Here is a 13,433-nt window from a genome sequence, read left to right as displayed (position 1 = left end):
TCTTCTCCAGTGTCTCTATATCTGTTTTATAGTATGGAGACTGGAACTGTGTGCAGTGTGCTCTAACCAAGGTTCTAATGTAATCCTTAACGCTGGGGGTATTCAATCTAAAATCGGAATGTGATATGCAAACCTCGAGCCCTCACAATACAATCCAAGAAGCCCAAGCAACTCAGTCCTGTTTCTGCTTCTATTTTTTATTCACTAGTTTGTCCTGTTTGACCTTTGGGGAGGTTCAGAAAGGGCTGTTTTAATGCTGACTAAATGTTGATAAATCCTAATTCCCAACACTAGAATCTTCAGTACCAGCTGCTTGAGAAGCACAGAAATGAACAGGAAGTGGGATGTAAAGGTTTGTAAGGGTCTCTGGAAGCTCCATCGTCCATGAAGCTGAGCTTGGACACCCTGCCCTAACACTTTAGGCACTGCTTGAAATGTCTGTGATGTTAAACCTCCACCGTTGCAGCTTCAAATCACATGCCCATTCCACCTACACAAACACCACAGTATAACCCACTTTCGCTTAGCTTGACTTACAGAGAAGCAAAGCCAGTGGTCACTCACTCGCTTATCATTTAGGAGAACAAAAGACACTGAGTATGTTTAAGACATAGATCGATAGATTTCAAGACACTAAAAATATCAAGGGATATTGGGATAGTGCGGAAAAATGGCATTGAGGTAGAAGATCAGCCGTGATCTAGTTGAATGGCAGAGCAGGTTCGAGGGGCCGAATGGCCTACTCCTGCTCCTATTTTCTATATTCTATCTTGGTTATACTGGAATTAACAGGGCCATCAAAATCAGTGCCTTCCACCATACAGCATCTAATCTCTGTCCATGAACAAGTTTATTTTCTTTTACTCCCAGCTGCTATATTTTTGGGACCCAATGCCATTTTGCAACTGCCAGTATCCAGTCCTGAAAATGTACCGCGACTCACCTGCAGGGCAAAAACATGCATGTCCCCCCATGGTAGTTTGAGCATGATATCACAGAGAAGCTGGATTCAGTATATGGAGAAGCATGTCCTGTGTTACATCACACAGTGATAGATATGATATCATCACATTCCAGCGCAATGCACTATGGAAGAGTCTGCTATTCCACTCTAAAGCTCTATAAAAGAGTCTGCTATTCCACTCTAAAGCTCTATAAAAGAGTCTGCTATTCCACTCTAAAGCTCTATAAAACAGCTGCAGTAGAATTCATGCAGTTTCAGTAAGTCCAATTGTGGCTCCCTGACTGGCTCCTATGATGTTAATTGAAGTATTTTAAAGCATTATTCCCGATCAACCACAGGAAACAGACCAGGACCTATTTAGGAAGCCTTACTTTCGGAAAGATGTCAAGGCTGTGGAGATAGAATGTGATTCACTAAAACGATACCAGGGATGTGAGAATTCAATTATGATGAGAGACTCGAGAAGATGGGGTTCTGTTCCCTGGAATGAAGGAAGTTAAGATGAGATCTAATAAAGCTATTCAAACTTCTGAGAGAATTTGATAGGATAACTTACATACGAACATACGAATTACGAGCAGGAGTAGGACACTTGGCCCCTCGAGCCAGTTCTGCCATTCAACAAGATCATGGCTGATCTGATTGTAACCTCAACTCCACATTCCCGCCTATCCCCAATAACCTTTCACCCCCTAAACTTATCAAAAATCTGTCTACCTCTGCCTTAAAAATATTCAAAGACTTTGTTTTCACTGCCTTTTGAGGAAGACAATTCCAAAGACCCACAACCCTCTGAGTGAAATCATTTCTCCTCAATTCTGTCTTAAATGGGCGACCCCTTATTTTTAAACAGTGACCCCTAGTTCTAGATTCTCCCACAAGAAGAAACATCCTTTCCACATCCACCCTGTCAAGGCCTTTCAGGATGCTATATGTTTCAATCAAGTCGCCTCTTACTCTTCTAAACTTCAGTGGATGCAAGACTAGCCTGTCCAACCTTTCCTCATAAGACAACCCGCCCAATCCAGGTATTAGTCTAGTAAACCTTCTCTGAACTGCTTCCAATGCATTTACATTCTTCCTTAGATAAGGAGACCATTACTGTACACACAACTCCAGATGTGGTCTCACCAATGCCCTGTATAACTATTGCATAACCTCCCTACTTTTGTATTCAATTCCCCTCGCAATAAACAATAGCATTCTACGAGCTTTCCTAATTACGTGCTGTACCTGCATACTAACCTTTTGCGATTCATTTTGCACTAGGACACCCAGATTCCTCTGCAGCTCAGAGCTCTGCAATCTCTCAACATTTAGATAATATGCTTTTTTATTCATCCTGCCAAAGTGGGCAATTTTACATTTTTCCACATTATACTCCATTTGCCATATCTTTGCCCACACACTTAACCTATCCATATCGCTTTGTAGCCTCCTTATTTCCTCTTCACAATTTACTTTCCTACCTATCTTTGTGTCATCAGCAAATTTAGCAACCATACCTTCGGTCCCTTCATCCAAGTCAATTATATAAATTGTAAAAAGTTGAACCCTGTGGCACACCACTCGTTACATCTTGCCAACCAGAAAATGACACATTTATGCCTGCTTTCTGTTTCCTGTTAGCTAGTCAATCTTCTATCCATGCCAATATGTTACCCCCTACACCATGAGCTTTTATTTTCTGCAATAACCTTTGATGTGGCATCTTATCAAATGCTTTCTGGAAATCTAAGTACAGTATATCCACTGGTTCCCCTTTATCCACAGCACGTTACTTCTTCAAAGAACTCCAATAAATTGGTTAGATATGATTTCCCTTTCACAAGAGAATGAGGATGTAGATATGGAACTCAGAAAGAGAGACTGTGAGGTTCTTGAGCAAATTGTCATAGGAAGTGACAAGGTATTGGAGGTTTTGGAAGGCTTAAAAGTGGACAAATCTCCAGGTTCGGACGATTTGTGTCCCAGGATGCTGTGGGAGGCGAGGGTGGAGATTGCAGGGGCTCTGACCCTAATTTTTAATTCCTCTCTGGCCACAGGGGAGGTGCCAGAGGACTGGAGAACAGCTAATGTGGTCCCACTATTTAAGAAAGGTTGCAAAGATAAGCCAGGGAACTACAAACCAGTGAGTCTCACATCAGTGGTAGGGAAATTATTGGAGAAAATTCTGAAGGAGAGAATCTATCTCCACTTGGAGAGGCAAAATTTGATTAGGAAGAGTCAGCATGGCTTTGTCAGAGGGAGGTCATGCCTAACAAATCTGATTGAGTTTTTTGAGCATGTGACCAGGTGTGTAGATGAGGGTAGTGCAGTTGATGTAGTTTACATGGATTTCATCAAAGCCTTTGACAAGGTCCCACATGGGAGACTTATCAAGAAAGCAAATTCACATGGGATACAAGGTAACTTGATAAGGTGGATTCAAAATTGGCCTAGCTGTAGGAGACAGAGAGTGATGCCAGACGGCTGTTTTAATGACTGGAAGCCAGTGTCCAGTGGCGGACCACAGGGATCTGTGCTGGGTCCCCTATTGTTTGTCATTTATATAAATGACATAGATGACTATGTGGGGGGTAGAATCAGTAAGTTCACGGATGACACAAAGATTGGCCGAGTGGTTAACAGTGAGGTTGAGTGTCTTAGGTTACAGGAAGATATAGACGGGATGGTCAAATGGGCAGAAAAGTGGCAGATGGAATTTAACGCTGAAAAGTGTGAGGTGATACTTTGGAAGGAGTAATGTGACACGGAAGTATTCAATGAATGGCCTGACACTGGGAAGTTCTGAGGAACAAAGGGACCTTGGCGTGTTTGTCCAGAAGCCAGAAGGGCAGGTTAATAGGGTGGTGAAAAAGGCATATGGGACACTTGCCTTTATCAATCGAGGCATAGATTACAAAGCAGGGAGGTCATGTTGGAGTTGTACAGAACTTTGGTAAGGCCACAGCTGGAGTACTGTGTGCAATTCTGGTCACCACATTATAGGAAGGATGTGATTGCATTGGAGGGGGGTGCAGAGGCGATTCACCAGGATGTTGCCTGGGATGGAACATTTAAGCTATGAAGAGAGGTTGGATAGGCTTGGGTTGTTTTCGCTGGAGCAGAGAAGACTGAGGGGTGACCTGATCAAGGTGTACAAGATTATGAGGGGCATGGACAGGGTGGATAGGGAGCAGCTGTTCCCCTTAGTTGAAGGGTCAGTTACGAGGGGACACAAGTTTAAGGTGAGGGGCGGGAGGTTTAAGGGGGATTTGAGGAAGAACTTTTTTACCCTGAGGGTGGTGACGGTCTGGAATGCCCTGCCTGGGAGGGTGGTAGATGCAGGTTGCCTCACATCCTTTAAAAAGTACCTGGATGAGCACTTGGCACGTCATAACATTCAAGGCTATGGGCCAAGTACTGGCAAATGGGATTAGGTAGACAGGTCAGGTGTCTTTAATGTATCGGTGCAGACTCGATGGGCCGAAGGGCCTCTTCTGCACTGTACTATTCTGTGATTCTGTGAAAATCATGTTGACTCTGCCTGATTACCTTGAATTTTTCTAAGTGCCCTGCTATAACATCTTTAATGATAGCTTCTAACATTTTTCCTATGACAGAGGTTAAGCTAACTGACCTGTAGTTTCCTGCTTTCTGTCTCCCTCTTTTTTTGAATAATGGAGTTGCATTGGCTATTTTCCAATCTAATGGAACTTGTCCCAAATCTAGGGAATTTTGGAAAATTAAAACCAGCGTATCCACCATCTCACTAGCCACTTCTTTTAAGACCCTAGGATGAAGTCCATCAGGACCTGAGGACATGTCAGCCTGCAGCTCCAACAATTTGCTCAATGATTATAATTTTCTTGAGCTCCTCCCTCCCTTCCATTTCCTGATTTACAGCTATTTCTGGGATGTTATTTGTATCTGCTATAGTGAAGACCGATGCAAAATACCTGTTCAATTCATTTGGCATCTCCTTATTTTCCATTATAATTTCCCACTCACTTTTGATAGGATCAACGCTCACTTTGTTAACTCTTCTTTTTTAAGTATCTACAGAAACTCTTAGTATCTGTTTTTATATTTCTTGCTAGCTTTCTCTCGTACTCTACTTTTTCCCTCCAATCAATCTTTTAGTCATTCTTTGCTGTTTTTTATATTCTGTCCAATCTTCTGACCTGCCACCCATCTTTGTGCAATTATATGCTTTTTCTTTAAATTTGATACTATCTTTAACTGTTTTAGTTAACCACGGATGGTGGATCCTCCCCTTGGAATTTGGGCAAAACTTTTTCCACTGGTTGGTGAAGCAGTAATGAGAGGACACAAATTTAAGAATCTCCCAAAAAGAATGAAGGGACAAGTTAGGAGAATCTTTTTCTTATTTGCGGAAGGTTGTTGGGACATGGAAAGCCCGACCAAAAACAGTGGTGGAAGCAGAATCAATGTTAGGATTTGAAAAGATAAATATTTGAAAAAAAATTAAAAGGGAGAAAGGAAAGAAAGGGACAGTGGAATGGGGCTAAATGAATAGCTCTTTCAGAGAGCCACTAAAGCTATGATGGGCTGAATGGCCTCCATCTACACAATCATCTTCTACGATTCTGGGATCACAGCCTGCCAATTCCGAGGACCTCTTTTCGAAGAGACAATTCTAAGGTTGTCGGAACTTTGAATCAATCCAGTTTACTAAAAGCTGAATTTAAACTTGCTGCTTTGTCTGTTTTATCAAATTGTCAATTCGGGTCGTTTAATCAGCCGGCCTTTGAAATTCCAGTTAACAACATTCTATTATTAAGAAAGGATTCTCCTGTAACAAATTGCTTTAAAAAAAAAGCACTGTGCTGTAATTCAGTTGAAAAATATTCCAAGAATTACATGGTTTAAATTTCTTTTTTGCCCATGAAATGGAATGGCGTTATTTCGAATGCTTATTAGTTCAACCACAGTCACTCAATTCTCAGCTGGATTTAAGCTACCCCTGCAACTTTAAAGATCATGATTTTAATGCTGTAATCATCACCAAATGTGCAACTTCTCAGACACGTAAACGATTGCACACAAATTTGGACCTTCAGCTTCTCATGATACAGCGACATGCCTGAGCTCCACAGTCTTAATCCTTTAAAAACCTTCATAATTTTATATAATCAGAGCAGCAATAAAAATGCAGAGCTGACAAGTGGATAATCACAATGTCAGAAAGAAATGAAAATGAGAATTAACTTCTGGCTTAAGATGCACGATGAGTAAGGAAAATGGAGAAAGATTTAAATGTGAAAGAGGGCAAACTGCAACTTCCAAATCACTGAGGCAAGGGAATCAGTTCGAATGTACCAATGGATTAATCATCCAATATCAGTTCCAAAGAAAAAATCTTCTACAGCGACGGTGCACTCACACACATTCATTTCATGCCTTTCTAAGCCTAGATTTAATTTATTTTATATCACTTTATATGCTCGAGTGAAAATCTTTCCTTCACAATTCATAACGCAGCATCGGCAAATCAGCTCGAGCAGCAAAGCCAACTATTTAATAAGAAGCGAGTGACAAGTTTGATACTTCACGATCTTAATAGGTTCGTGCATCAAACAGAATCCTTTTCAGACAGGCAACAGATGTGACAGAGTGCAGTGAAGGTGCTTTCAATCCTCTAATCTGCTGAGCGCTTGATCTTAGTTGTGTTGCTATGGAAATGCAGCGAAGTGAGGAGTAAGTGAGGAGGAGGGTTCCTCTAGGATTCATCCTTCCAGAATCACTTCAGATTAAAGTTTGGACCTCCAGCCTTGTAGTTGCAGAATGGCCAGAATACACAAGGGGAGAATGACAGCACACACCCAAATTCAGAAAACCCCTTTTCTTTTTGCTTCTCTAATCATGTTAACGCACAGCACAAGAAGATATCCATACTCTGACACCCGCTCAATAAAAAAATTTACCACTTCAATGTTAATGAAAGACGGATTGCAAGTGCGTGCAGAAGTAAAATTTTTAATCTGTTGCTCGTTGTTCTCCTGTGGTGCTCCGTGTTGTAAGTCAGAGAAGATGGTCGCTCTCTGTGGCTGTCCCTTACCTGTCTTCAGGGTTGCAGTTTCTCTCTCTCTCTCCTCCCTCCTCTGGGTCTGTGTCTCTCTTTCTCTTCTCTCTCTTTGTCTTCCCTGTCTTTTTGGCTGGGAGGATGTCCTGGTGGGGTGAGAAGAGGAGCCACCACCAATGAGTGAAGGCTGCATTTGGGGTAGAAGTGGTGGCAAAAATATGACACTTAGTGGCACCCTTCCCATCCCCTCCTCACTAGTGCATCAGAAATATTGGGATCAATATTCCTGACTCCCCCAACCCCCCCACTTTTCCCTGAGCTCGGGTCAGGTAAAGGACTCCTCTTATCCAGGCTAAAGAATGCCTGAAGCTAGTGGGCTGGTTTGTTAATACGGTTTAGTCACATCCCTGGTGAGAACAGCAGTCTGAATGTCTCAAGCTTGAAGAACAACTGGAGGGAGGGAGGGCAAAGGGACTGTATGAGATAAGAGCCATTTACCTTTACTTTACGCCCTGGACCCCTCAGACCCTCCAATATGACAGGACCCCAGTTGCAAGACCTCCCACCATCTCTTCAGATGTCCTTTTGAGTGGACATCTTTCCAGCAGAACAGGAAAAATGAGGCAGACCAGGCCAGCGCAACCCACCCCCACCACCCCACCCCCCCGACCTCATTTCCACGGGAGCGCTTGGCTTGCATATTCCAGGTCCTCTGGGGAAACATTGCAAATCCCGGAGAAACGTAAAGGCACTAAGGACAGAAAATAAGGGCAATGACACCAGGTAATTAACGTTTGATGCTACTGGTAGGAAAATTGGTCTCATTATGTTTTACTGTGATTAATACGCCCTCAGATTACTCTTTGTATTCCTCGGTCCTGTATGTTCTCAGTTCTTCCCTTTGGTGTGCCTCGTAAATTCTTGGATCACTTTAGCAAGCTTGATTGGAAAACAGGCCATCGTATGGACTGGCAATCGGGAAGGTTAAAACACCATTCATACTATCATTTGTAGATTTGCAAGACAATATGCAGAGGCTATGGTAATGTAGTTGTTCAGATGCTGGAGTAGTAGCCCATAGGCCACGAGTTCAAATTCTACCATGGCAAGTTGTGAAAGTGAATTTGAATTAAATACTCCCTGTGGTTGATGGGCTAGCACCAATGACCAGAGGCGGTGCTGGATTGAGCTTCAGGAAAGAGAACCTGCCGCCCTGACCCTAGCTTGTCTCATTAGGTGGTTGACTCTTAGTGCCTTCCAGCGCTTTGAGGGTTGGGCAATAAATGTTGCCTAACTGGTGTTGCCACATCCTAAGAACAAAGTTTCCTTAAAAAGCTATACAATGTGGCCACAATTAATTTCACTGACAGGAAGTGAATAAGCAACTACTATCTGAGGCTGGATGCAAGAATAACTTTGTAATTTCGAAATTCTATTAAAGAAACATGACAAGTTGGTGCTCCAGTGAGATCTGATTCTTATTAGCGCAGAATGGGTATGAGGCTTTGTGGTAAAATATTGCCAGGTACTCAAACGAGCGCAGCTGAACACATGCATTTCTGGCACCATTTCACACATTTGATATGAAAAGAGCATTTGCGGCAAAAAATAGCTCATATAACCCCTGATAGACCAGTGACAAAAGTGACTCCCTGCAACAGCCTTATAGTTTGGTTGTTCCCGATCCATTTAATAAATGCTGCCACTAGGTGTGGATGCTCAACATTTCAGATGTTGAATTCAAACTGAGATTAAGAGGAAATGAAATTTCCACAACTTATTTGCTCTGAAGTTGAGTGACTGCACATTAGGGTGTTGGAATGAGGCTGTTGCTTTGGGTAGAGTACTCTCTGTAGCAATGCTAGGACTTCTGATATTTCTACTGGACATCAATGACCAAGAATCAGAAACTCAATACCAAGTGGTCAAGTACACAACAACAACTTGCATTTATATAGCACCAGGAACATAGAAAAACATTCCAAGGAGTTTCACAGGACGGTAATCGATCATGATCTCCTGAACTTGGAAGATAACCAGTCAAAAATGTGGCCTGGGCTGTTGCTCTGGCATAGTCTTCAACATGGCGCCTACATCTACCCTCCCCTGCTCTGGCTCTGTCCCCTAGTATCATTCAAGATGTCAGCTGTGGCTCATTGGGTAGCCCTCTCACCTCTGAGTCAGAAGGTTCAAGTCCCACTCCAGAGACCTGAGCATAAAATCTTGGCTGACAGTTCAGTTTAGTGCCAACGGGGGACTGTAGTATCAGAGGTGCCATCTTTCAGATCCCCTCTCAGATGGACATAAAAGATCCCATCTCTGAAGAAGAGAAGGGAAGTTCTCCTGGGTACTCTGGCCGACATTTGTCCCTGAACTATCATCACTAAAACGGACACTCTGATCATTATCACGCTGCTTTTCTTGGAACCTTGCTATGCTCAAATTAGCTGCGGTGTATTTTTGCATTCCAACAGTAACTACACTTCAAAAAGTGCTTAACTGACTGGAAAGCACCTTAGGACATTCTGAGGACATGAAAGGTGCTATATAAGCACACATCTTTCATTTTATTAGCTTTGTAAAGGAGGTCCCACCCTTTACAAATCTACTAGAAAACTCCCAGCAATTGCAGCGACTTGGCATAGACTGGTCTCCACAATTTCCCGAGGAGTTCTGCTGAGCTCGTGCCAAATCTGTGGTGGGAGACAGGAGGAAATTCTGAGGGGGAGCAAAATCCATAAATAGGCCGAACAGTGGCAGAAGGAACTGAGTGAAGATATCTGTGTACAGTGAAAGAAAACATAAGCAACATAGTACTCTGTGAAAAGGGTAGGGACAGCTAAGGTGAGGCTGAAAGAGTCCTGTGAGAGTTAGTCACTGTGGAGAAGCAATTAAGAAACGAAACAGAACACTGAACTGCGCTGGCAGATCAAACAATTCAATCAAGTTAGTCAGACCCAATTTGCCTTTAACAAATCCGTGCAGGTGCTCCTTGATTAACCCATGCCTTTCCAAATTAACGGCAGAACAGCAGAAATTAAATCAAAGGAGGTTATGCGAAAACTATACAGCTGTAGTCTTGATGAAAAGTCAGTGTCCTGAAACGCTAACTGTGTTTCTCTGGCCACAGATGCTGTCTGACCTGCTGAGTGTTTCCATCATTTTCTGCTTTTTATTTTAGTACAATAGTTAATACACAATCCATCCCATACTGAAGTGCCTTGGGACATTCTTTTATATTGTAGTCAATATATAAACTGCAACAAGCTTGTGGGTGAGTCTAAAACTAGGGGGTCATGAATATAAGTTAGTCATGAATAAATCCAATGATTTACGCTGAGAAAGAAAGACTTTCATTGATATAGTACTTCTCACAACTACCAGATGTCACAAAGCACTTTACAGCCAATGATGTACTTTTTTTTTAAATTGTAGGAAACACGGCACAGAAAGCTCCCACAAACAGCAATGTGATAATGACCAGATAATGTGTGTTTTTTTCTGATGTCGATTGAGGGATAAGTTTTGGTCAGGACACCGGGGGTAACTCCCTTGCCCTTCTTCGAATAGTGCCATGGGATCTTTTACATCCACCTGAGAGTGTAGTCGGGGCCTCGGTTTAGCGACTCATCCGAAAGACAGCACCTCCAACAGTGCAGCATTCCCTCAGGCGTGTCAGCCTTGACTTGTGTGCTGAAGTATTGGAGTGGGACCTTCTAACAGAGGCGAGAGTGCTACCAACTGACACAATAGCATAAATGCGTTTAAGGGGAAGGTAGATTAGCATATGAGGGAGAAAGGAATAGAAAGATATGTCGATTGGGCTAGATGAAGTAGGGTAGGAGGAGGCTCGTGTGGTGCTTAAACACTGGCATGGACAGTTGGACCCAATGGTCTGTTTCTGTACTGTACATTCTATGTAATGGAGTAGTAAATTCCTCACAAATTATTGTAGAATTACAAATGCAAGTGAAACTTATTGCAATTTTGGCACAGAACCATTCTTATAGAATCTGTATCTCTTGCTAAAATCAGTGTGGCAATATTTGCTGACCTGGCTAGTGATATTCAAGGCATTTTGATTTCACATTCCACAGTTGTCTGTCTTAGTTGGGGTCAAAGGCAGCTTCATCAGCAGCTGTTTAACACTTCTATCATTTGAACAATTAGCATCCTCCCTTTCCTGGTAATATCCATCTGCCCTGCTAATGTGTTACACGACTGAAAAGTCTCCAGTTCTTCACTTTGAATGTGACACTATGCTTCAGGGAAAATGTAAACCGACTATTTGGAGTAAAAGCTACATAATCCCAGTCGTTGTTTAAAGATATAAATATATCCAAATACTATCTTTACTTTACTGACAGTAGGACTAGAGGCTTCAGTGGCACGCTTTAATTAAGTGTCCACTTAGCCTTTTCCTTCATGTTGCAAGAAGGACAGCATCTTTAACAGTCTCAGATGTCCCAAAGCCGCATAGCCAGTGAGTTTCTTTCTGAATTGCAAATCGGCGGCCATGTTTTCCAATGTCACTGTTGTAATGCAGAGAAAGTGGCAACCGGTTGACGCACAGTAAGATCCCACAAACAGTGATGAGATAAACTATCAGGTAATATTCTTTAGTGATAATGGCTGAGGGATAAACATTAGGCCCAGATCACCAGAGGGAGAACCATGAGAGTGTTCGCAGCAATTGGCAGCGCTTGGCAGCTTCCCACCTGCCTAATCCAAAACCAAAATAAAAGGTGTTGCTATGGGTACCCGCATGGGTCCTAGTTATGCCTGTCTTTCTGTGGGCTATGTCGAACATTCCTTGTTCCAGTCCTATTCAGACTCCCTCCTCCAACTCTTTTTCCGGTACATTGATGACTGTATTGGTGTCGTTTCCTGCCTTTGCTCGGAACTGGAAAACATCATCAACTTTGCTTCCAATTTCTTCCCTTCCCTTCCCTTCACATGGTCCACCTCCAACACTTTCCTTCCCTCCCTTGAATTCTCTGTCTCCATTTCTGGGGATAGGCTGTCTACTAATATTCATTCTAACCCACCGACTCCCACAGCTACCTCGACTACACTTCCTCACACCCTGCCTCCTGTAAGGACTGCATTCCATTCTCCAAGTTTCTCCATCACATCGGTTCTGAGGATGCAACCTTCCAGAACAGCACTTCTGATATGTCTTCCTTTTCCCTCTGTCCCATTTCCTGCATTTCTTCCCCTCCCTCCCAGAACTGCAACAGGGTTCCCCTTGTCCTCACTTTCCACCCCACCAGCCTCCACATCCAAAGGATCATCCTCCGCCATTGCCATCACCTCCAGAATGACGCCACAACAAACACATCTTCCCCTCCCCTCTCCTGTCAGCATTCCAAAGTGACTATTCCCTCTGTGACACCCTGGTCCACTCCTCCATCACCCCTGACACCTCGTCCCCTTCCCACGGCATCTTCCTACCTTCCCATGCAATTTCAGGAGGTGTAACACCTGTCCTTTTATCTCCTTTCTCCTCACTATCCAGGGCTCCAAACACTCCTTTCAGGTGAAGCAGCGATTTACTTGTACTTCTTTCAATTTAGTATACTGTATTCGCTGCTCACAATGCGGTCTCCTCTACACTGGGGAGACCAAACGCAGATTTTGTGACCGCTTTGAGGAACACCTCAGCTTAGTCCGCAAGCTTGACCCCAAGTTTCTGGTTGCTTGCCATTTTAATTCACTACCTTGCTCTCATGCCCACATTTCTGTCCTTGGTCTGCTGCAGTGTTCCAGTGAAGCTAAACACAAGCTTGATGAAGAGCACCTCATTGATTAGGCACTTTACAGCATTCAGAACTCAGTGAGTTCAGTAACTTCAGACCATGACTGCCATTTTGATTGTTTTTTTTAACCATGTGCCAGACTTAAATTTGTTTTTCATGTTTTTGCTTTCAGACAGAGCTGTTCACTGTCCTGTCATTAACATTCTCTCTGGACTAATGTTTTGTCTTTTACTACAACTATTACCACTTCCTTTGCTTTATGTTCCATGACATCTTTGTCATTAATTTTTCTGCCCTATCCAGACCTTCCCTTTTATTCTTCTTCCCTGTCCCCCTTTCACTTGCTTAAAGCCAATTACGTTTCTAACCTTTGCCAGTTCTGATGAAAGGTCACAAGACCTGAAACGTTAACTGTTTCTCTATCCACAGATGCCACCAGACCTGCTGAGTATTTCCAGCACTTTCTGTTTTTATGCCAAATCCAAACCCCGATTTGGCAGTGGGTTTTACCAGTGCCCGCACGAATGTCTGGTGGCACCATGGCAGGTGTGGCCAGACAGGCAACGCCGGGTCCTCGACACCCCGTTATGCCTTCTTTCGTGCACTACCACGTAAAGTATAATACTGTGAGGCTTCTGAAGCAGGCTCCAGCAGAGGAGTGAGACAGACACTCACATCTCAT

General features: G+C 43.1%; 1 protein-coding gene across 9 annotated transcripts in view; it reads right to left on the bottom strand.

The window, feature by feature from the left end:
- sema4ba (sema domain, immunoglobulin domain (Ig), transmembrane domain (TM) and short cytoplasmic domain, (semaphorin) 4Ba) overlaps window positions 1–13,433 on the bottom strand; it is a 448,919-nt gene that overhangs the window by 130,150 nt on the left and 305,336 nt on the right. Inside the window, exon 3 of one of the 9 annotated variants that reach the window (XM_068017749.1) lies at window positions 7,029–7,179. The exons of the other annotated variants lie outside the window; for them this stretch is intronic. The gene's annotated coding sequence lies outside the window, so the exon portion shown is untranslated. The remainder of the gene's footprint in view (window positions 1–7,028; window positions 7,180–13,433) is intronic. 9 annotated transcript variants of the gene reach the window in all.

Source organism: Heterodontus francisci, chromosome 38 (assembly GCF_036365525.1).
Source record: "Heterodontus francisci isolate sHetFra1 chromosome 38, sHetFra1.hap1, whole genome shotgun sequence".
Taxonomy (NCBI): Eukaryota; Metazoa; Chordata; class Chondrichthyes; order Heterodontiformes; family Heterodontidae; genus Heterodontus; species Heterodontus francisci.
Note: the sequence above shows the minus strand (reverse complement) of the source record. Positions and strands in the feature narration are given on the sequence as shown.